Raw genomic sequence first — 22,777 nt, 5'->3', positions numbered from 1 at the left:
GACTAGGCTTTGTTGGCTAACCGCCAACATTTTAAGCAGCCCCTTTCCGGAGCCAGCCCTTTCGCTCCGCTCATCGTCTTACCACTGCCAGCCCCTACCGCTCGCAAGGCGCAGGTGAGCAGCAGCCACCGGGACTCGTCCGGTGCTGTGGAGAAGGAAGGGGAGAGTCGTGGGGTTGTTTTTCCCCCCAAAATATAGTCCTCCCCCCCCCCAAAGTCTGAGGGACAGTGGACCGGCCCCCTGTGGAAAAAGTTTGCTGACCCCTGTTTGAGTCTCACCAACTGAGCTATTTGCACTGAGTCAGGTCCTTTGATCCACCTAGCTCAGTGTGATCTACGCCGACTAGCTGTGGGCCTCTGGGCTTTCAGGCGAGGGGTATTTCCTACCTCAGGATCGAACCTGAGACCTTTGATACTCTACTCACCGGGCTACAGCCCTTCCCCGCCTCTCCCATACAGCCCTGTTTAGGGAAGCTTTTAACGTTTAATAGACTATTGTATTTTAATATTCTGTTGGAAGCCGCCCAGAGTGGCTGGGAAAACCCAGCCAGATGGGTGGGGTGTAAATAAATTATTATTATTATTATTATTATTATTATTATTATTATTTTCTCCTCTCCAGAAAACTAGTTTGCCTGGGAAGGGGTGTTTATACAACCTCCTTTGTACGTTCCGCAAATGTGTAAGAGAGGAGCAAGACCACACCTGCCAGCTGTGAGTTTGGCGCAAGTGATAAAGGGTCTTAATGTGAATACAGCTGTGCCACACTTCCAGGGACCACATTCTGTGTGCCTAATAACAACAATAATAATAATAAATTTATTATTTATAGGCCGCTGATCTGACTGGGTTACTTTCTCACCGCAGAGCTTTATCTAAGTAGGGGAACGTTTAGTTTGAATTCAGAAGGTCCTCATTTCAATCCCCAACTGAACACTAATGAATTTAAGGTCCACTATAACTGTTATATGGCTTGCGGGTGGCGCTGTTGGTTAAACCACAGAGCCTGGGGCTTGCCGATCAGAAGGTCGGCGGTTCGAATCCCCACAGTGGGGTGAGCTCCTGTGGCTCAGTCCCTGCTCCTGCCAACCTAGCAGTTCGAAAGCACGTCAAAGTGCAAGTAGATAAATAGGTACCGCTTTGGCAGGAAGGTAAACGGCGTTTCCGTGTGCTGCTCTGGTTCGCCAGAAGCGGCTTAGTCATGCTGGCCACATGACCCGGAAGCTGTACGCCGGCTCCCTCGGGCAATAAAGCGAAATGAGCACCGCAACCCCAGAGTCGGCCACTACTGGACCTAATGGTCAGGGGTCCCTTTACCTTTATAACTGTTATAGCAGTTAAAATGGTTGCCCACTGTGTGGTCAATGAAAAACTTCCATGCATTGCTCTGCCAACTGCTGGTATGCAGCCCTTGGAATGCTACCCATAATAATGATAAATAATAATAATTTATTATTTATACCCTGCCTGTCTGGCTGGGTTTCCCCAGCCACTCTGTGTGGCTTCCAACTGAATATTAAAAACAATACGGCATCAGACATTAAAAACTTCCCTAAACAGGGCCTCCTTCAGTTGTCTTTTAAAAGTAAAATAGTTGTTTATTGCCTTGACATCTGCTGGGAGGGCATTCCACAGGGCAGGAGCCACCACTGAGAAGGCCCTCTGTTTGGTTCCCTGTAACCTCACTTCTCACAGGGAGGGAACCACCAGAAGGCCCTTGGAGTTGGACCTCAGTGTCTGGGCTGAACGATGGGGGTGGAGATGCTCCTTCAGGTATACTGGGCCAAGGCCGTTTAGGGCTTTAAAGGTCAGCACCAACACTTTGAATTATGCTTGGAAACGTACTGGGAGCCAATGAAGATCTTTCAGGACCATAAGGCAGTGCAGCCCCTGGGCTGAGAGAGATTCCTTGGCCAGGCACTAAGTCCTAGCTAAAGCCCACAGCAGAAGGGAATTGGGGCAGCAGCGGGGCAAGGACAGTGGGGTGTGCACACACTCCCAAATTTTGGGCCCCGCTAGCAAGCCATGCTTTACAAAAAACCACCACAACGGCAGACACACCACGAATGCAGTCTCTTTCCTCATCTGCAAGGGAAAATCCTCAGCCTCCCTCATTAAAATGTCAAGGCTCTTGCAGGCCTGTCCTTGGAGTGTGAATTCTTCAAGCTTGGGTTGCCCTCCCTGCCAAGCTGATGGATGCCCTGAGGCCGGGAGCCAATCGTGCTTAATGGGGCGTGCCTGTCCTTTTTGCAGAGAGGGCTGTCAGAGAAACCGCCTCAGTGTTACAGGAGCATGGTTGCTCGTGCATTCCCCACGCTCGGACCAATTTCCTCATAAATGCCAATAAATCACGATGTTCGAGAGGGTATCTTATTGCCACGTCTCTTGCATCTTTCCTCGCCTCTTAAAATCCGGGTCACAGGTGTGGTGCTCCAGACAAAGAATTGCGCTGTAAACGTGCAAACCGAGTTTGATTGTGATGTCTCGCCGCTTGTGGGAAATGGCAAGTTGCAGTGTGTGCTTGTTGGTGTCTTCCCTGCCTCCCTTAAAAACTGGGGAGTGGGGGGTGGAATCGGTGGGTTTCCAAGCGGGGATTTGAACTGGAAACATAAAATCACATCCTGGTTGTGCAACTACGCATTCTGCTTTGGCAACTATAACCCTGTTTTAAGGAGCCATTTTGCATCTAGCTTCTATATCTGAGTTTCTTACACTTCTGTTACGGAAAAATCTAGGTGCAAGGCTGCTCAGTCACCCAGCTTGTCAGGCAGAGCCGGCGGGTCCCTGCGGAATAAAGGAAGGAGTCCAGCCACCAACCGGAGCAAATAGCTGTAGACCAAAGTTTATTGCGCAACAGGTTCAAAGAAGAATTTTGAATTTTGAACCCAGAGGATGGGCTGACAAGGACTTTTTAAAGTTTCTATCTTATCCCAGCATACAGTTCATTAAGCATCATCACTACATCATTGCTACATCAGAAAAGGGGAGGGTTATACATGATTAACATAGGAGGAATGTGTTGGGGTAACAGGCTGATACAGGATACGTATTGGGAAGTACATTCTAAGCACCTACTATAAAGGGACAATAGAACTTTGGTTCATAGCTGTCAACTTACAGATTTGAAAATAAGGGACCAGCAGCCTCGAAAATAAGGGATCAGCAGCCAAAATAAGGGATTTTCTGGGCACAGGTATGTTCAACTTCTGAGCCCCTCCGAGCCAAAGGCAGAAAGCCCAGCCAGCAGCCAAACAAAGCCTCAAGCGGTGGTTCCCACAGCGCAGCAACCCGGCAAAGGGGATGCAGCAAGGAAAACCACCATTACCTCTCTGCTGGGAAGTGCTGAGCAAAAGCGAGTCCCCAGGCAACGCGGCCGATTTGATTGGCACAAGGCATGCAAGCTCCACCCCCCAGTCGTTCTTAGACTCCTTATTGGGTGAGCAACGCAGCCAAGCAACACAGTTGGAGCTTCCCTCCTCCCTGGCTGGCAGGAAGGGAGGGAGAGGAGCTGCTTCCTTTGAAACCCAGGAAATTTAAGGGACATCATCAATAAGGGACAGCAGCAGGACACGGTGCTGGGATAAGGGAGTTTCCCGCCAAATAAGGGACGGTTGACAGCTATGCTTTGGTTTGCATAGTCTGCTGCCTGGGCAAGTCCAGAGGAGTGCCTTTGCCCAGCGATTGACACCTATGAGTACCTTCCTGTGAGTATGTGACCTCCCGCTTGAGGGATTATGGCGGGGACGAAGTGATTTCCAAGTCCTTGGCCAATGAAGCAAATTGGCGGTGGAATGAAGGAAACTGGCAAAGGAGTTGATTTTACATGATTTTTAAAGCTGGGTAACTTCCCTGAGCTGTCAAGTTGAAAGGATACATTTATGCATAATATTTGTAACATTTAACAACTTTAAAGATGTGCCCCCCCCCCCATAATTTCCGTAACTACTGCTCTCCAGATGTTCAGATGTTGAATGCTCCATTCGCTGGGTCCTGCAGCGCGAGCTTTTAAAAACACACAGTGGTTGGAGGTTTTGCAGTATAATCTAGAATATATCCAAGAGCGAACCTATGTCCTTACATGCGCTGAAATCTTTAGAAGGAAAGAGCCCATCTCTTTCCCTCTGAGTGGATTTTGCTCTTTATTGACTTCTTGGAGCCACGGCAGCAGTAGCGGAAGTTCTCTTATCAGCCACTGCTGTGATTAAATAAATTGCCAGGGCCTTGCCTCTGAAAGGGTGTTTTGTAATCTCTTGCTAAAGTATTATGGACTGTCTGCCTCTGGTGCCTTCTCTTCCCCCTTTTATCTGCTGTTCTGCAATAACAGGGAAGATAACACATGGCTTCCTCTGACACCCAGGTGCAGGGCAGCCGTTGCTAAGCCAGAAATCCCTGCAAGGAGGCGCGTTTTCCAAGTCTCAGGACTTGGCTGACCTCACCTGCAGAGCTAGCGGGTGTCTATATTGGCCTCTCGGCTAGTGGTGAAAGGCTCCACAAAGTCAGGAGGTCAGGTGGCTCTTGGTTCAGCAGGGCTAAGTCTGTGACGATAGTCAAGGGGGTGGCCTGTGCACTTTGAAGACGAAACCTGATTTACAGTGCAGTCTCTGCATGAGCGTTTTCTGGTTTACTGGAATATCGGAGCCAAATAGCTCAAATTGCCCGGAGGTTACAGAACGGCATCATCTCGTTTCGGCATCTGCACATAAAAGGAGATATGTAGACATCGGAAACGGAGACTAGGGCGCTTGGTAGTTATTGGGATGGTTATGCCCAACCCCACGCTTACTACTGTTCGCACCTGCCCAAGTTTCAGGGTCCGTTTTCAATCGACGCCTGTCCCGTAGCTTCCTGCTGAAATCCCACAACTTTGCATGCCAGGAAATGTTCCTGTTTATATTTCGACCCACGTTTGTTGCGCTGTAGCGCAAGAGTGCTGGTCCAGATGGCAATAATGTAGGGGAATCCTTGCTGAATGATGAATAAAGTGTGCCGATGAGTGTGCATGGTCCAGTATAAATCTACCACAAATGCGCTATTAGTGTGTCAGTGACATGGTGCAGAATGCAAAAAAATTGCCACCCCCTTCAAAACAACACCCCGCCAGGCTAGAGGGCGTCTATATCACCAGCAACTGCTTCTGTTGTTTTTCGTATTATTATTACCCCAGTCCCAGTTATCTGTTCCCGGTTGCAGTTTTTGCAACTATGTTTTGCAAGCTCTTTTAATATACCCGTATTTTTTGCACCATAACACTCACTTTTTTCCTCCTAGAAAGTAAGGGGAAATGTCTGTGCGTGTTATGGAGTGAATGCCTGCTGGTGGTGGGGGGGATCTGCTGCAGTCGTGAGCAGAGGATCCATGGTTCCCCTTCCTTCCCTCCTCCGTGGTTACAAAGCATGGATCCACATGGATCCTCAGGATTTTTGCATTGGGCTACTCCAAACTCACTGTCAGATCACATGTCTGTGGCCACAGCATGAACCACAAAAATCATATATCCACTATTTCGTTTAGAATATTATTTTTCTTGTTTTCCTCCTCTAAAAACTACGTGCATGTTATGGTCTGGTGCGTGTTATAGAGCGAAAAATACGGGGTGTATATATATAATACAGTCATACCTTGAGTTACAGCCACTTCAGGTTGTGTTTTTTTGGGTTATGGACCGCCGAAACCCGGAAGTACCGGAACGGGTTACTTCCGGATTTCGGCGGTTACGCATGCGCAGAAGCGCTAAATCACACTTTGCGCATGCGCAGAAGTGCCGAATCACAAGCCACACGTGTGCAGACACACTGCTGCAGGTTACGAACATGCATCCCACACGGATCATGTTCGCCACCCAAGCGTCCACTGTAATAGGAAAATGAAAAGTCAAAATAAAAACTGCACACCATCTCAGTGTCATGTGAAATTTTGGCCCAGGAACCTTCAGATCTTTTAAGCTCAAGAGGAGAGGGTATGGATCGAAGCAGTGCAGAAAACCGAGCCCCTCTTGGAACAGGAGGCAAAGTGAATGGAACAAACGGGCTCAGGGCTGACAAACCAGGAAAATGGGTTTCAAACCAAACTAGGAAAAGGCCAAACCCCTGAAATGAACTGGAACTGAGTCTCCAGTTGAGCATTCTGTTGGCTTAATGGCCCGATCCTTCAATCTGGGTCCTCTAGCATGTCGTGATTAATGCATACCATTTGAACTTGCAAGGTATCTTTTTCTTTTCTGAAGCAAAGTGCCCTTCAAATTTCGTTTGGCTGGCCAGCCATGTGGAATGCACAGATATTGGAAGGAGGAGCACGCCACTTGGGTGCAAGGAGGTCTGTGCACTAGCGTGCTGAAGAGATGGATGGCCAATTTGTGTGTGTGCACTTGCGCACTCAGAGTAAGTTTGGAAGGGAACTTGATTTCAGAAAGTTGGAGAGAAAGCACAAACTTGCGCCCATACCGTAACAGAAGCAATCCTTCATTACCGCTCCTTTCCCCACTGATTATTCCTTGAATTGTCTACATGCAAAGGGAATAGCTTGCAGGAAGCATACTTTTATATGTTGTTGTTGTTATTTAGTCGTTTAGTCGTGTCCGACTCTTCGTGACCCCCCTGGACCAGAGCACGCCAGGCACTCCTGTCTTCCACTGCCTCCCGCAGCTTGGTCAAACTCATGCTGGTTGCTTCGAGAACACTTTAACCTTCTCGTCCTCTGTCGTCCCCTTCTCCTTGTGCCCTCCATCTTTCCCAACATCAGGGGCTTTTCCAGGGAGTCTTCTCTTCTCATGACGTGTATTGGAGCCCCAGCTTCAGGATCTGTCCTTCCAGTGAGCACTCAGGGCTGATTTCCTTCAGAATGGATCGGTTTGATCTTCTTGCAGTCCATGGGACTCTCAAGAGTCTCCTCCAGCGCCATAATTCAAAAGCCTCAATTCTTCGGCGATCAGCCTTCTTGATGGTCCAGCTCTCACTTCCATGCATCGCTACTGGGAAAACCATAGCTTTAACTATACGGACCTTTGTTGGCAAGGTGATGTCTCTGCTTTTTAAGATGCTGTCTAGGTTTGACATTGCTACACTTTTATATATAGGGTGTTTAATGGTACATTTTAAGTTATTTGGGCACGTTGTGCTATATGAGAGCCAGTGTGGTTAGAAATTTGTGGCCTTGCAGGTGATGTTGGACGGTGGAAGCCGTGTACGTCACCTTGAGATCCTTGGAGGAAAAGGTGGGATATAAATTCAATGAATACATGCACTAAACAATGCAAAATACAGCGGTACCTTGGTTGTCTAATGGCTTGGCTCCCGATCAAATCGGCTCCCGAATGCTGCAAACCCGGTTTGTTCTGGTTTGTGAATATTTTTTTGGAAGCCAAATGTCCAACACAGCTTCCGACTGAATGCAGGAAGTTTCTGCAGCCAATCGGAAGCCGTGCCTTGGTTTTTGAACGGTTCCTGGAGTCGAACAGACTCCCAGAACGGATTAAGTTCGACAACCAAGCTATTGCTGTACACTACAAAAATCCACAAAAGCGAAGCAAACATTCTAAAAAGCAATCCTCCACAAAATCACCCAGCAACATGCAACAATTACCCTCCCCACATAAGGGTGAGTACAATGAATAAAAGAGCAAAAAAAAACCCCAAAACCAGACCATTAGAGCTCTTTGTAGATGAACAGAGCTATTTTCCCTTCACTGGAGCATTGCATATATATTGAAATTAAAGAGATTTTCATAAAGGACCTGGGAAGGTTATCTTGACCTCCCCATTCACTTGGGGAGCGACAGAGTATAAGCCTTTCTTTCTTTCTTTCTTTCTTTCTTTCTTTCTTTCTTTCTTTCTTTCTTTCTTTCCCTATCCCGTTTCCTTCTCTGCTGTGGAAGACCCAAGTTATATATTTCCCCCCCCTTCGGTGATGGGCGCAGCAAGATGGCTGCATGTCTATATTTAGCTCCTCTATTAGCAGGCATGTCAAAGGGGAAATTGCATTTAGTTCCCAAACTAAATTGAAATCCGAAAGCCGGCCTACGGTTTCTGCTTTTATTTTACTGCCAAACAATTTGCTGCTCTGCTGCCTTTGCAAAGATCCGTCCTGCCGCCACTTCCTCGGCTGTTGCGCGGCCAGTTGGAGATTTAGTGCAAAACTAATTAGGCTACAAATCTTTGGAGTGACAAGACAAAGGAAGGCATGGGGAGGGAGGGGGGGGAAAACGGCAAAGAGAAGGGAAGTCATCCTTCTCCCTCCCCCTTCTGGGATGTGGTTGTGTTTCTGCTCAGTTGAGGCTGTAATCCTAAGCATCTTTAGCAGGAAGCAAGTTCTGCTGGCTCTGTATCCTTGTTGCTCCCAACTTGTACTCCAGGCTTCTCGTCACAGGGACTGCACTGTGGGATCAGACCAAGTTCTGTCTAATCCTGCAGTTTCCAAGAGCTCCCAGCCAGCGGTTTTTGGAAGCTCACCAGCTGGAGACGATGCGAAGCGCCGTACCCTATTGTTTATGTCCGCCATCTGCCGATTAGAGGTATCCTGTTTCTCAGCACAGGGGCTCTGTAAAGCGAAGATCTGTATTGTGGGGAGTGTTAGGAATTCAGGTATATAAGCCAGGTGCTAAATGGCTCCTTAATCCGGGGTTACAGTGGCCAAAACGAAATGTCTAGTTGCCATTTTTGGGCAAGAAGGCTCTAAAGTCTCATTTTCCAAAGGATGGACTGACTGGTTGATTCTCAGTTAAACATCTGGATAGTTCAGATGACAACCTTGAGCTGGGTTCAGAGCTTTGAGAACTTTTTTTTAAAAAAACGTTTTTTTAATTTTCCAGTAAGAACATCTAATTAACATATCAAATCCAATAAAAATAATAAATAAAAAGTCCAGTTGTCTTCCAAATTGTAATCTTAATTCTTTAGAGCTTTGAGAATTTAAAGAAGAAAAGTCACTTGATCCAGGGACAGTCCACATATTTGTAGGACTATTCCTACCTCCTTTTCTTCACAGCGACATGGACCATTCATAAAATAAGAATATTCTTCACAACTATGAGTGGGGCAGGGGTAAGTGAAGACAAGCGACATCAGTTAACTACAACGTTGTTCACTGCCCCTGCTCAGCCTATACAGATAAAGTATTTTGGTTCCAGAAATTCATTCCAACTGTGCAGAAAAAATATAACAGAATTCTACAGGACGGATATTAGGGTGTGAAAACAGCCCAGATCCCCGGATCCCCGGGCATGCACCTCCAGATGGTGAGGATATCAGGCCCCCGGGGATCTTCACTCCGTCACAAGTGGCCAAGAGCCAGGTGCAAAATGCGCCTGGCTAATGTCGAACACTGGCCCGGCAGGTCAGTGGCAGAGTATCAACCTTGGATGCAGAAGGCCTCAGGTGCAATCCTTGGCATCTCCAGCTACGACCGGAAAACAGCCCCTTCCATAACTCCAAAGAGCCACAGCCTGTCCTTGTAGACCAGAGGTCAGCAACATAAGGCCCATGGGCCAGACGCGGCCCATGAATGTTGCTTAACCGACCCATGAGCTGCTCCCGAATCGAGCCACCCACTCAGCGAGTCCTCACGCGCAGCGCTAAACCAGCACAGTGCGGGGACTCTCTTCCACGGCTCCAGAAATTGCTTCTGCACATGCCCAGATGCCAGAAATCGCGTCTGCGCATGTCCGCGGTGCCAGAAATCACTTCTGCGCATGCCCAGATGCCGAAAATCGCTTCTGTGCAGGCGCGATTTTCAGTGTCTGGGCATGCGCAGAAGTGATTTCCGGCGCCATGGACATGTGCAGACGCGATTTCTGGCATCGCACTGCACTGTCCCAGCCCACGGAGGATCTCCGCGGGAGTGATCCAGCCTTGCCGACCCCTGTTATAGATCCTGCATAGCTAGACAGAGTGGTGGTCTTACTCAGTGCAAAGCTATCTTCCTACATTGACCCAACACAGTTCCTGTAGCCAGGAAGTCTTGCCAATGCTTTTGACTGGGTGGAACAGTTGCAGGCTCGACGCAGCCGTACCACCCGAGTATCTGGGCTGCCTCTTCCCAGCAGCTGAGCGCAGAGGCCTCACCTGCGCAGAAGGAGACCAGTCCTGTTTACGGGAGATAAATGCCACATCATGCTTGGCTCGACTTTGAAAAGGCAGCTGATGAATGGTTTTGGGGCCCAATTAACTCCCTGGTTGTTTGCCAAGCTATGCAGAGGTCTCTTCTTTCCTTCGCTTTAGTCCTTGCCTGCTTCATCGGAACAAAACGCCACTTTGTCTTAATCGCAGGTGGCAAGAAGGTGACCTCTGGACGAGGAGGAATGCACCAGTTCCTGTGCTGCACGCCAAACACGTAACAGGCGCCGTCCTCACGCAGAAGACTTGCAGCCCTGGGAGATGAGTAGTTCCTCTCTCCGCCCCCCCCCCCAACATTGGTTCTGCACAGTGACTCCTGTAAACAAAAAAGCGAAGAGTTTTCCTCTGCCCATTGCAACTGGGGCTTTAGCTGAGCCCTTACTCAGTTCGGCCAACTGGGAAGGGCCGTAGATCATTGGCAGAGAGACACCCTGTCTGAAACCCAGGAGATCTGCTGCCAGTCAGTGTGGGCAATACTGTCTTAGATGGGCCAATGGTTTGACCCATAATAAGGCAGCTTGCCCGTTGTCTTTGTCCATGGAGTTTTCTTGGCAGGGATACTGGAGTGGCTTGCCGGTTCCTGCTCCAGGTGGATCACGTTTGGTCAAAACTCTCCACTATGACCTGTCCATCTTGGGTGGCCCTGCACGGCAGAGCTCATAGCTTCTCTGAGTTATTCAAGCCCCTTCGCCACAAGGCAGTGATCCATGAAGGGGCAATGACAAACCTAGACAGCATCTTAAAAAGCAGAGACATCACCTTGCCAACAAAGGTCCATATAGTTAAAGCTATGGTTTTCCCAGTAGTGACGTATGGAAGTGAGAGTTGGACCATCAAGAAGGTTGATCGCCGAAGAATGGATGCTTTTGAATTATGGTGCTGGAGGAGACTCTTGAGAGTCCCATGGACTGCAAGAAGATCAGACTTCTCCATTCTGAAGGAAATCAGCCCTGAGTGCTCACTGGAAGGACAGATCGTGAAGCTGAGGCTCCAATACTTTGGCCACCTCATGAAAAGAGAAGACTCCCTGGAAAAGCCCCTGATGTTGGGAAAGATGGAGGGCACAAGGAGAAGGGGGCGACAGAGGACGAGATGGTTGGACAGTGTTCTCGAAGCTACCAGCATGAGTTTGACCAAACTGCGGGAGGCAGTGGAAGACAGGAGTACCTGGCATGCAATGGTCCATGGGGTCATGAAGAGTCGGACACGACTAAACGACTCAACAACAACAACAACGCACAGCAACCCAGGCCCTGTGGGCGGGGAGGGGGGGTTGCAGTGATTTTTAGGAAGTCATTAGTTTGCACCAGGCATCCTATTGGGAAGACCCAGTTCTCTGAGTGCATGTTCTGGAAGTTGGGCAATAGGGGCAGTACAGGATTCCTTTTGGTGTACCGACCTCCCCGCTGCACCAAGGATTCCCTGCCCGAGCTGCTTCAGGTCGTGGCGGATGTTCTCCTGGAGACACCTAGTTTGGTTGTCCTAGGGGATTTTAACATCCATGCCGACACGACCTTACAAGGGGCCGCTCGGGACTTCGTGGAAAGCATGGCCTCCATGGGGCTGTCCCTGAATAAGTTTGGCCCAACCCATAGCCACGGACATGCCTTGGACCTGGTGTTTACCTCCATGGATGTTGGTGTTCTGACACTAAGTAAAAGCGAAACAAAAGAAGTGCCATGGTCAGACCACTTCCTGGTGCAACTTGACTTCTCCGCGACCCTTCCCCTCTGCAGGGAGGTGGGACCGATTCGGATGGTCCGCCCCCGCCACTTAATGGATCCAAATGGTTTCCAGAGAGCGGTAGGGGATGCTTTATCCCATGTTGATGGCCTTTCAGCTGATTCCCTGGTGGCCCGCTGGAATGTGGAGTTAACCAGGGCTATTGACTGTTTGGCTCCGAAGCGCCCTCTCCGATTGCATGGAGCCCGGATGGCCCCGTGGTTTTCCACGAATCTGAGGGCAATGAAACAATCGTTGAGACGGCTAGAGCGCCGGTGGCGGATGACCCATTCTGAAGCTGACCGGACACAGGTTAGAGCTCAGTGTCGAGCCTACCAAGTGGCGGTAGCGACGGCGAAGAAGGCTTTCTTCGCCGCCTCTATTGCATCTGCAGAAAACAGCAGCAGGAGACTTTTTCAGGTGGTCCGCAATTTAGCGGAACCACCTGCTACATCGGGGCCCAATACGGGCCACATGATCTCCTGCAATGATTTTGCAAAGTTTTTTGCAGATAAAGTCGCTCAGATTCGGGAAGAGGTAGACGCCACCGTGGGAGCAGGGCCGGGGCGGGGGAGTGCTAGAGTCCTGTCTAGTCAAATTGTGTGGGATCAATTCCAATCTGTTACCTCCGAGGATGTGGACAGGCTGCTTGGACGAGTGAAACCAACCACCTGTCTCCTTGATCCTTGCCCATCCTGGCTTATAAAAGCTAGCCGGGAAGGGCTGGGCGATGGGCTTCGTGGGGTGGTGAATGCTTCCCTCCGTGAGGGAGCCTTCCCAGACCCGCTGAAAGAGGCGGTTATTAAACCGCTTCTTAAAAAACCATCTTTAGATGCGGCCACGATGGCCAACTATCGCCCAGTCTCAAATCTTCCATTCTTGGGCAAGGTGATTGAGCGAGTGGTTGCTGAACAACTCCAGGCACGCCTGGAAGAAGCGGACCATTTGGATCCCTTCCAATCGGGATTCAGGCCTCATCACGGGACTGAAACTGCCTTGGTCGCACTGGTTGATGATCTCCGGCGGGCTAGGGACAAAGGTGAGAGCTGTTTCCTAGTTCTGCTGGATCTCTCAGCGGCGTTTGATACCATCGACCATAACATCCTTCTGGACCGTCTTGAGGGGCTGGGAGCTGGGGGCACTGTCATACAGTGGTTCCGCTCCTTCCTCCTGGGCCGTGTTCAGAAAGTGGTGGTGGGGGATGAGTGTTCAGACCCTTGGGCTCTCACTTGTGGGGTGCCTCAGGGTTCTGTCCTCTCCCCCATGCTTTTTAATATCTATATGAAGCCGCTGGGAGAGATCATCAGGGGGTTTGGACTGGGTGTTCATCAGTATGCAGATGACACCCAGCTCTACCTCTCCTTTAAATCAGAACCAGTGAAGGCGGTGAAGGTCCTGTGTGAGTGTCTGGAGGCGGTTGGAGGATGGATGGCGGCAAACAGATTGAGGTTGAATCCTGACAAGACAGAAGTACTGTTTCTGGGGGACAGGAGGCGGGCAGGTGTGGGGGATTCCCTGGTCCTGAATGGGGTAACCGTGCCCCTGAAGGACCAGGTGCGCAGCCTGGGAGTCATTTTGGACTCACAGCTGTCCATGGAGGCACAGGTTAAATCCGTGTCCAGGGCAGCTGTGTACCAGCTCCATCTGGTACGTAGGTTGAGACCCTATCTGCCCGCGGACTGCCTCGCCAGAGTGGTGCATGCTCTGGTTATCTCCCGCTTGGACTACTGCAATGCGCTCTACGTGGGGCTACCTTTGAAGGTGACCCGGAAACTACAACTAATCCAGAATGCAGCAGCCAGACTGGTGACTGGGAACAGCCGCCGAGACCATATAACACCGGTCTTGAAAGACCTACATTGGCTCCCAGTACGTTTCCGAGCACAATTCAAAGTGTTGGTGCTGACCTTTAAAGCCCTAAACGGCCTTGGTCCAGTATACCTGAAGGAGCGTCTCCACCTCCATCGTTCTACCCGGACACTGAGGTCCAGCACCGAGGGCCTTCTGGCGGTTCCCTCACTGCGAGAAGCCAAGTTACAGGGAACCAGGCAGAGGGCCTTCTCGGTAGTGGCGCCCTCCCTGTGGAACGCCCTCCCACCAGATGTCAAAGAGAACAACAACTACCAGACTTTTAGAAGACATCTGAAGGCAGCCCTGTTTAGGGAAGCTTTTAATGTTTGATGTATCATAGTATTTTAATATTCTTTTGGAAGCCGCCCAGAGTGGCTGGGGAAACCCAGCCAGATGGGCGGGGTATAAATAATAAATTATTATTATTATTATTATTATAACAACAACGAGGCAGCTTGCCATGCTAAGAGACGGCTGAGGCTGTTCAGTAGTTCAGGAGCTGGCAACCTTTTATCCTGCAAGAACTGCAGCGTAATCTTGGCTACCAAACAATTAAACCCCTGTGTTGCAAACAAATATAAGTAATATCCAGAGGCAACACGATGACCAAATACAACAATGCGATGTCAATAAAAACTCTTTATATAATCTATACAGAACATTAAACAATATGAAATATTTAAGTTATTGTAAGCTACCATGTATATTCAGGTCATTGTTTCAATAATTCAATTGCAGTTTTTGAAGCATTTCTGTATCCTTCTGCTGTGCTGAAGAAGAATTCCACGAAACAGTGGGTATATCCGGAATCACTGTTCACTACGTCTATTTGCGAACTACTTCGGCAGCATTGGACGTTATAAAACAAAGCTTTACGGCTTGTTTTCACCAGATAAGAATCTGACCCATGGCTTCTTTCAGAGACTTGCATAGCCCACTTTCAGAGACCTATAAGACTTACATTTATTTGGTTCTATGTTTTCAAGAAAATCCATCAAGAGTGCATATTCTGTGACTTTCAGAGATTTAGAAGATTTCTGTTTATTTGGTATTGCAGAGAGTGCATATTTAATATATTTCATATTGTTTAATGTTCTGTATAGATTATATAAAGAGTACCATATTTTTCGCTCTATAACACGCACCCGACCATAACACGCACATAGTTTTTAGAGGAGGAAAACAAGAAAAAAAATATTCTAAACGAAACAGTGGATGTATGATTTTTGTGGTTCATGCTGTGGCCACAGACATGTGATCTGACGGTGAGTTTGGGGTAGCCCAATGCAAAAATCCTGAGGATCCATGTGGATCCGTGCTTTGTAACCAGGCTCTCTGTCCCTCTCTCCTCCCCACTCAGCGGCTCTTCTCCCGCTGTGCTGTTTCAAAGCGAGCCACGGAGGAGGGAAGGAAGGGGAACCATGGATCCTCTGCTCACGACTGCAGCAGATCCCCCCGCCATCCGTAGGCATTCGCTCCATAACACGCACAGACATTTCCCCTTACTTTCTAGGAGGAAAAAAGTGAGTGTTATGGAGCAAAAAATACGGTATATATTGACATTGCATTGTTGTATTTGGTCATCGTGTTCCTTTGGATATTACTAATGTTGGCTACCGCCAGAGCTACCACCACACTCTTGTGACAAGGAAGGAAGGAAGTGGGGGAATAATATGGAAGTGGTGATAATCTTAAGAGGGGAAGAGAGACTTTTTGAGGTGGTGGTGACTTTCCCTTTTCCTCCTCCTCTCTTGGGGTTCCGGCTGCCCACCCCTGTTCTATGCTATGTGATTATGACTTTTAGGTTAGGTGGCTTTTTTATTATTATTAAAAGGAGGATCTGTCACATTAATTGAGGTGGATAGGCTTCTCAGTGGCTATTGCCATCCAAGGCTCTGATGGCGGTGCCCAGTTTGCATTGACACATTACAGGGACTTTTGGATGGTGGCTCCCCATTTGTGCCTCTGATGTGGTGTGTGTGTCTCCCTCGTTGTTGACGTCCAGAAGAAATTGAAAAGCATTCCTGTGTCCCAGGCACTTGATGGCTGATTGATACTGGCCATGAAATTAAGAACTGCAAAGCTGTTATATGTTTTTAGATTTTTCTAAATGTATTTGAATTGTGTTGGATAGTTTAAATGTTTTAAACAGTTTTTATTTTACTTTTAATTTAAATTGTACTGTTTTGACCTTTCAATGTTTGCTGCCTTGTTTCCTTTTGGAAGAAGGGAGGGAGTTGAGTCTGGTCCACCAATATTAGGCATGAGAGCAAAGTGGAACCTCATTACTGCCTTTCTGCCTTGCTTGTGGGTTTTCTGTGGGGGTCTGGTTGCTCTCACTGTAAGAAGCAAGGTGCTGAACTAGGTGGTCTTTTGGTCTGATCCAGTTACTCACTAGAGATTACTAAGCAAATGATGGAGAAGGGTAAAGACATGTTATTTCACTGGTCTCTTCCCTTTGATATTGTCTGCCACTGTTGGAGAACTCCTGTAGTGCTGCTTTTCTGTCTGTTGTTTACTCCATCTTAATTGCTGAATGTCGCGGTTAGTTAATTGTTGTTTTAACTGATTACTATTTTTAATGGCTGTTGGGACTGCTTTGGGAATCATCCTGGTTGTAGAAGCTGTATGCAAATATTATAAATAAATATAAACACAAAATAAATTAGGTCTGGCGGTGGCGGCGTTTTAGAATCATAGAATCATAGAGTTGGAAGAGACCACAAGGGCCATCGAGTCCAACCCCCTGCCAAGCAGGAAACACCATCAGAGCACTCCTGACATATGGTTGTCAAGCCTCTGCTTAAAGACCTCCAAAGAAGGAGACTCCACCACACTCCTTGGCAGCAAATTCCACTGTCGAACAGCTCTTACTGTCAGGAAGTTCTTCCTAATGTTTAGGTGGAATCTTCTTTCTTGTAGTTTGGATCCATTGCTCCGTGTCCGCTTCTCTGGAGCAGCAGAAAACAACCTTTCTCCCTCCTCTATGTGACATCCTTTTATATCTTTGAACATGGCTATCATATCACCCCTTAACCTCCTCTTCTCCAGGCTAAACATGCCCAGCTCCCTTAGCCGTTCCTCATAAGGCATCGTTTCCAGGCCTTTGACCATTTTGGTTGCCCTCCTCTGGACACGTTCCAGTTTGTCAGTGTCCTTCTTGAACTGTGGTGCCCAGAACTGGACACAGTACTCCAGGTGAGGTCTGACCAGAGCAGAATACAGTGGCACTATTACTTCCCTTGATCTAGATGCTATACTCCTATTGATGAGGCCCAGAATTGCATTGGCTTTTTTAGCTGCCGCGTCACACTGTTGGCTCATGTCAAGTTTGTGGTCAACCAAGACTCCTAGATCCTTTTCACATGTACTGCTCTCAAGCCAGGTGTCCCCCATCTTGTATTTGTGCCTCTCATTTTTTTTGCCCAAGTGCAATACTTTACATTTCTCCCTCTTAAAATTCATCTTGTTTGTTTTGGCCCAGTTCTCTAATCTGTCAAGGTCGTTTTGAAGTGTGATCCTGTCCTCTGGGGTGTTCTGCAACCTGTGACTAATGCAATAAATAGTGCATTTACTGGTGGATTAATATGGGGCTGTCCATGCGTCTTTCCGCTTTCGTTGCCCTTTGATGCTACCCCAGTGCTGCAGAAACTTCTGTCAGAAGGGGCAATACCCTTGTTCTGTAGCACAGCAAAAAAACCGAGACAAAAGTAGTAATGAATCGAAACAGTTCTGGTATGAAAAGACACAGGGTTTCTGCCGGAAGTTACAGGCCATGCACTGATTTGGAAACAAAGCAGTGTGTCCACCAGGAAACACTTGCAGGCCAAACCAGTATTGAAAGCAGTGTCGTCTATAATCACCTGATACCATTATGAGCACAAATAATCAGGGATGCACGCTTTTAAAAGGGGGGGGGGTGTCCCTAACACAAATGGGACATTTGGAGACAGGGAGGCGATGCTGTGTTAACCTTGGGTCTTGTGTCCAAGGCTGCACAACTCTAAACCCATCCTCTCCTACTTAAAAACCATTTAAGTAACCTGAAAGGAATGCAACCCGCATCTGTGCACGCGTGGGGCGCGATTCCCTACTTCTGTGCACGCGCGTGACGTCATTTTGCGCATCTGTGCATGCGCAAGTGGCAAAACCCGGAAGTAACCATTTCCTGTACTTCCGGGTTGCCACGGGACGCAACCTGAAAAAAACGTATTATGGAGCAAACGTAACAAGAGGTATGACTGTATTTAATACTTTGCCTACAGGGCGGTTGGTCACATTGCAAAACACAGTGCCAGCCAGCCTGCCACCTTAATTCTCTTTCCAATTGCGGCACAAGTTGTGATTATCTGCAGTCGCTGAATATTGCATTGACTGGTGACAGGAGACTTCTAAGTGTGTGCCCTAGTTGGATGGGGTAGGAAAGGAATGGTGTGTGTGTGAGAGAGAGAGAAGTCATTTTAAATTTTGAGTAAAGGTAAAGGGACCCCTGACCATTAGGTCCAGTCGTGGCTGAATCTCATCTCGCTTTACTGTCCGAGGGAGCCGGCGTACAGCTTATGGGTCATGTGGCCAGCATGACTAAGCCACTTCTAGCGAACCAGAGCAGCGCACAGAAACGCCATTTACCTTCCCGCCGGAGCGATACCTATTTATCTACCGTATTTTTCCTCCCATAGGACGCACCTAGTTTTTTGGGGGGGAAATAAAGGAAAAAATGTTTTCCTTTATTCCCCCCCAAAAAACTAGGTCGGGGAACAGCGGGATGGCGGCGCTGCGCCTCCCCGCTGTCCCCCGAGCTTGTGGGGCTGGCCGATGTCTGCCCGAAGCGCGGGGCACTCTGCTTCAGCGCGCCCCGCGCTCCGTGCAGCAGGCTGCTATCCGCAGCGTGGGGAGCCCTGCAGGAACTCCCGCAGGGCTCCCCAGGCTTGCTGATAGCTTCCTGAAGCCTGGAGAGCGAGAGGGGTCGGTGCGCACCGACCCCTCTCGCTCTCCAAGCTTCAGCGAAAGCCTGTATTCACCCCATAAGACACACACAGATTTCCCCTTCATTTTTGGAGGGGAAAAAGTGTGTCCTATAGGGCGAAAAATATGGTACTTGCAATTTGACATGCTTTTGAACTGCTAGGTTGGCAGGAGCAGGGACCAAGCAACGGGAGCTCACCCCGTCGCGGGGATTCAAACCGCCGACCTTCTGATTGGCAAGTCCTAGGCTCTGTGGTTTAACCCACAGCGCCACCTGCGTCCCATAAATTCACTAAACGCTGAGTAGGATACATTTATTTTTTACTCTTGAGAACATAAGAGATCTGTTGTTCCGAATCTTCCATCATTCAGTTTCATTGCGTTTCCCCGAATTCTCAGAGGGGGTGGGAAAAAACTTTGCTGTATCCACTTTCTCCAAAGGGTGCTTAGTTTTGTATTGTCTGGCGTGCATGTAATCGGTAGTTCTTGCCAATAGATTACGAGTGAGCCCAACCCATATTGAGCGTAACTCAAGAAAATCCTGTTGGGACCTCATCATGCAGAACAAACCTTCCTAACAGCATGAGCTAGAGTTTGTCTCCCCAGCCCGGAAACATGGCCCAAAATTGCACCTATACGTTATTAAAATTAGCACAGGGGACATTGGTGTCAGGGGCCTGTGCCCTTGAGCTTTACCTATGAATGCTAGCAAAAGATGCTCTCAGTGGTATGTTCAAGTTATGCGTGGAGGGGCACGTCATACGAAGGCCTGCAGCTTTAGCTGGGACAGCTGTGTGTTCAAGGGCTGGGTGGGTCTCATCTGCGCTCCCTCGACAACCTATGATTAAAGGCCGGCGCTGTTTTTCGCGCTTTTTAACATTCTAGCTCCAGTCCCTGCTGTCTGTCTCTGACAGCTGGGCCAATATGCACTCGACAGATACATGCGCTGCTTTGGCAGGGAGACGCATGATCTGAGAAACCGCCCTCGGAGCGAGCGTCACTCAGCCAGCTCCATCCTACATACAAAACAGATGTTTTCCGGGGAAAGGGAGATAGAATTGAGAGCCGCAGAATGTTCGGAGACTTGTGAAATTGGTCCTGCGTTAGCTGGGAAGGAGATGGAGAAGGCTTTCAATTGTCCCGCACCAGCAGAAGCAACACCGAGGTGTCGCATAGAGCAGGGCTGAGGGACACTTTCAGACCAAGGGCCACATCCCATTGTAGACAACTTTGCGGGGGCCGCATAGCAGTGAAGCTGAAGTGGGCAGACACCTCAGCTTCAATGCATAGATGCTGAACTGGAAGTGTGGGGACCTTAGTAATGGCTTGGTTGGTAGTGGAAGGAGGTGGTGCAGCCCTGAGGTGGGAGAAACAAGCTGTACAACAGAGAGAGAGAGAGAGAGAGAGAGAGAGCGCAGGGAACCAGGCAAAGGGCCTTCTCGGTAGTGGCACCCACCCTGTGGAACGCCCTCCCACCAGATGTCAAAGAAAACAACATCTACCAGACTTTTAGAAGACATCTGAAGGCAGCCGTGTTTAGGCAAGCTTTAAATGTTTGGTGTATTACTGTATTTTAATATTCTGTTGAAAGCCGCCCAGAGTGTCTGGGGAAGCCCAGCCAGATGGGTGGGGTATAAATAAATTATTATTATTATTATTATTATTATTATTATTATTACACTGGTACCTCGGGTTACATACGCTTCAGGTTACAGACTCCGCTAACCCAGAAATAGTACCTCGGGTTAAGAACTTTGCTTCAGGATGAGAACAGAAATCGTGGCGCGGCGACGCAGTGACAGCAGGAGGCCCCATTAGCTAAAGTGGTGATTCAGGTTAAGAACAGTTTCAGGTTAAGAACGGACCTCCGGAACAAATTAAGTACTTAACCCGAGGTACCACTGTATTATAGATTAGTATTCAGATTATTGGGACTAGCTGATCGGCATACTGTAAAGAAAAGTTTCAGTGCCAGATTGCCAAATAGACAGAGTAGGCCCCGGTCTATGGGCCCTTTTAGGGGCCCCGTGACAACAGATCAAAATAATATTGATTTGATCTTGAAAGACAACTACAGTCAAGCTATCTTAGTTCAATGTTATCCCACCAGAGTGCACACACGAGAAACCTCCGGATACTGAGCATTCCGTGAGTTAGTGTGCCGCGGCAGCTAAAAAAGCCAATGCAATTCTGGGCCTCATCAATAGGAGTATAGCATCTAGATCAAGGGAAGTAATAGTGCCACTATATTCTGCTCTGGTCAGACCTCACCTGGAGTACTGTGTCCAGTTCTGGGCACCACAGTTCAAGAAGGACACTGACAAACTGGAACGTGTCCAGAGGAGGGCAACCAAAATGGTCAAAGGCCTGGAAACGATGCCTTATGAGGAACGGCTAAGGGAGCTGGGCATGTTTAGCCTGGAGAAGAGGAGGTTAAGGGGTGATATGATAGCCATGTTCAAAGATATAAAAGGATGTCACATAGAGGAGGGAGAAAGGTTGTTTTCTGCTGCTCCAGAGAAGCGGACACGGAGCAATGGATCCAAACTACAAGAAAGAAGATTCCACCTAAACATTAGGAAGAACTTCCCGACAGTAAGAGCTGTTCGACAGTGGAATTTGCTGCCAAGGAGTGTGGTGGAGTCTCCTTCTTTGGAGGTCTTTAAGCAGAGGCTTGACAACCATATGTCAGGAGTGCTCTGGTGGTGTTTCCTGCTTGGCAGGGGGTTGGACTCGATGGCGCTTGTGGTCTCTTCCAACTCTATGATTCTATGATTCTAAGTTCAAAAACGTATTAGGAGACCATTTGCGAGGGGGGTCCCCCGAGATTTTGACAGCCTAAGGGGTCACCACAGGGTTTAATATGGCACTGGATGGCTTAGCGGTTAGCACGTTTGAATTTGGGGAGACCCGATTCCACAGCCATGTTGAGACATCTGCCGTGACTGCAATCCTATGGATAGTTTCCTGGGAGTAAGCCCCATTCAGCTCAGTGGTGCTACCTCTGACAAATGTAGGGCACGCTGAGTTTTAAACGCAGCAATACAATCTTCAGCCTTCTGAAATGCTTTTAATAACGGGTTCCATTTACATGCGTTCAGGATGCGAATCAGTGTGAGTCTGGAAGTGACCTGGAAACGTCCTAAAATTTGTCACTAAGAGGGCAGGGCAGAACAGGGTGTTTGCGGGCTTTTCCAGTTAACACACGATTTCACAGAAGTGCGTGATGACCAGGAACGTAACCCCTGCACAAATTGCGGCTTTTCTGTATAAATGTAAACCTTGCAAAGAATCTGCTGGTGTTGAGAAAGGCTTTCCGGTCAGACTTTGCATTTTCCACCCCTAAAAGAAGAAGAAGAAGAAGAGTTTGGATTTGATATCCCGCCTTTCACTCCCTTTAAGGAGTCTCAAAGCGGCTAACATTCTCCTTTCCCTTCCTCCCCCACAACAAACACTCTGTGAGGTGAGTGGGGCTGAGAGACTTCAAAGAAGTGTGACTGGCCCAAGGTCACCCAGCAGCTGCATGTGGAGGAGCGGAGACGCGAACCCGGTTCCCCAGATTACAAGACTACCGCTCTTAACCACTACACCACACTGTAGTGGTGTAGTGGTTAAGTGGTTAAAAGCCTTCCAAAACGACGTTACAGGTCACACGACTCACAGAATAGATATATTTATTAATTCAGACTATATACTTTAGTGCATTGTGCCCTGAGCAAGTTGGAAGAGGTTTTGAGATACAATTGTGCTAAATAAATGTTTCCACAGATCAGGCATTGGCAAACGGTCTTGCTCAGCCCTTCCGTCGCCCTGGACCAGAGTTTTACTGACAGCGCCCATAAATCACAGCTCTGCATTCATTGCCCATTCAAGGTTGCTTCCAGCTAGTTCAAGGCCCATCCAAGAGATTTTCTGCATGAGGCAGCAAATCTGTCACAGACAGACACACTTGTTCTCTTTATTTCTCTCTCATTAACTCGTCCTGTGTGGGCCCTTTTCATTTCGTTTATCCTTTCTGCAGCATAGTGATACCTCAGTTTTTTAACATCTCCGTTGACGAACATTTCAGTTTTCCAATGCCGTAAACCTGGAAGTAAATGCTTCGGTTTTCAAACGCACCTCAGAAGTCAAACA

At 48.4% G+C, this 22,777-nt stretch overlaps 1 protein-coding gene across 2 annotated transcripts in view; it reads left to right on the top strand.

Moving 5' to 3' along the window:
• Window positions 1-22,777, top strand: part of GAB2 (GRB2 associated binding protein 2) — a 148,834-nt gene that overhangs the window by 59,509 nt on the left and 66,548 nt on the right. The gene's annotated exons all lie outside the window — the stretch shown is intronic.

This window comes from Podarcis pityusensis (assembly GCF_964106645.2).
Source record: "Podarcis pityusensis genome assembly, chromosome: 4".
Classification (NCBI taxonomy): domain Eukaryota; kingdom Metazoa; phylum Chordata; class Lepidosauria; order Squamata; family Lacertidae; genus Podarcis; species Podarcis pityusensis.
The sequence above is the reverse complement of the archived record's forward strand: the minus strand, read 5'-3'. Positions and strand labels throughout refer to the sequence as shown.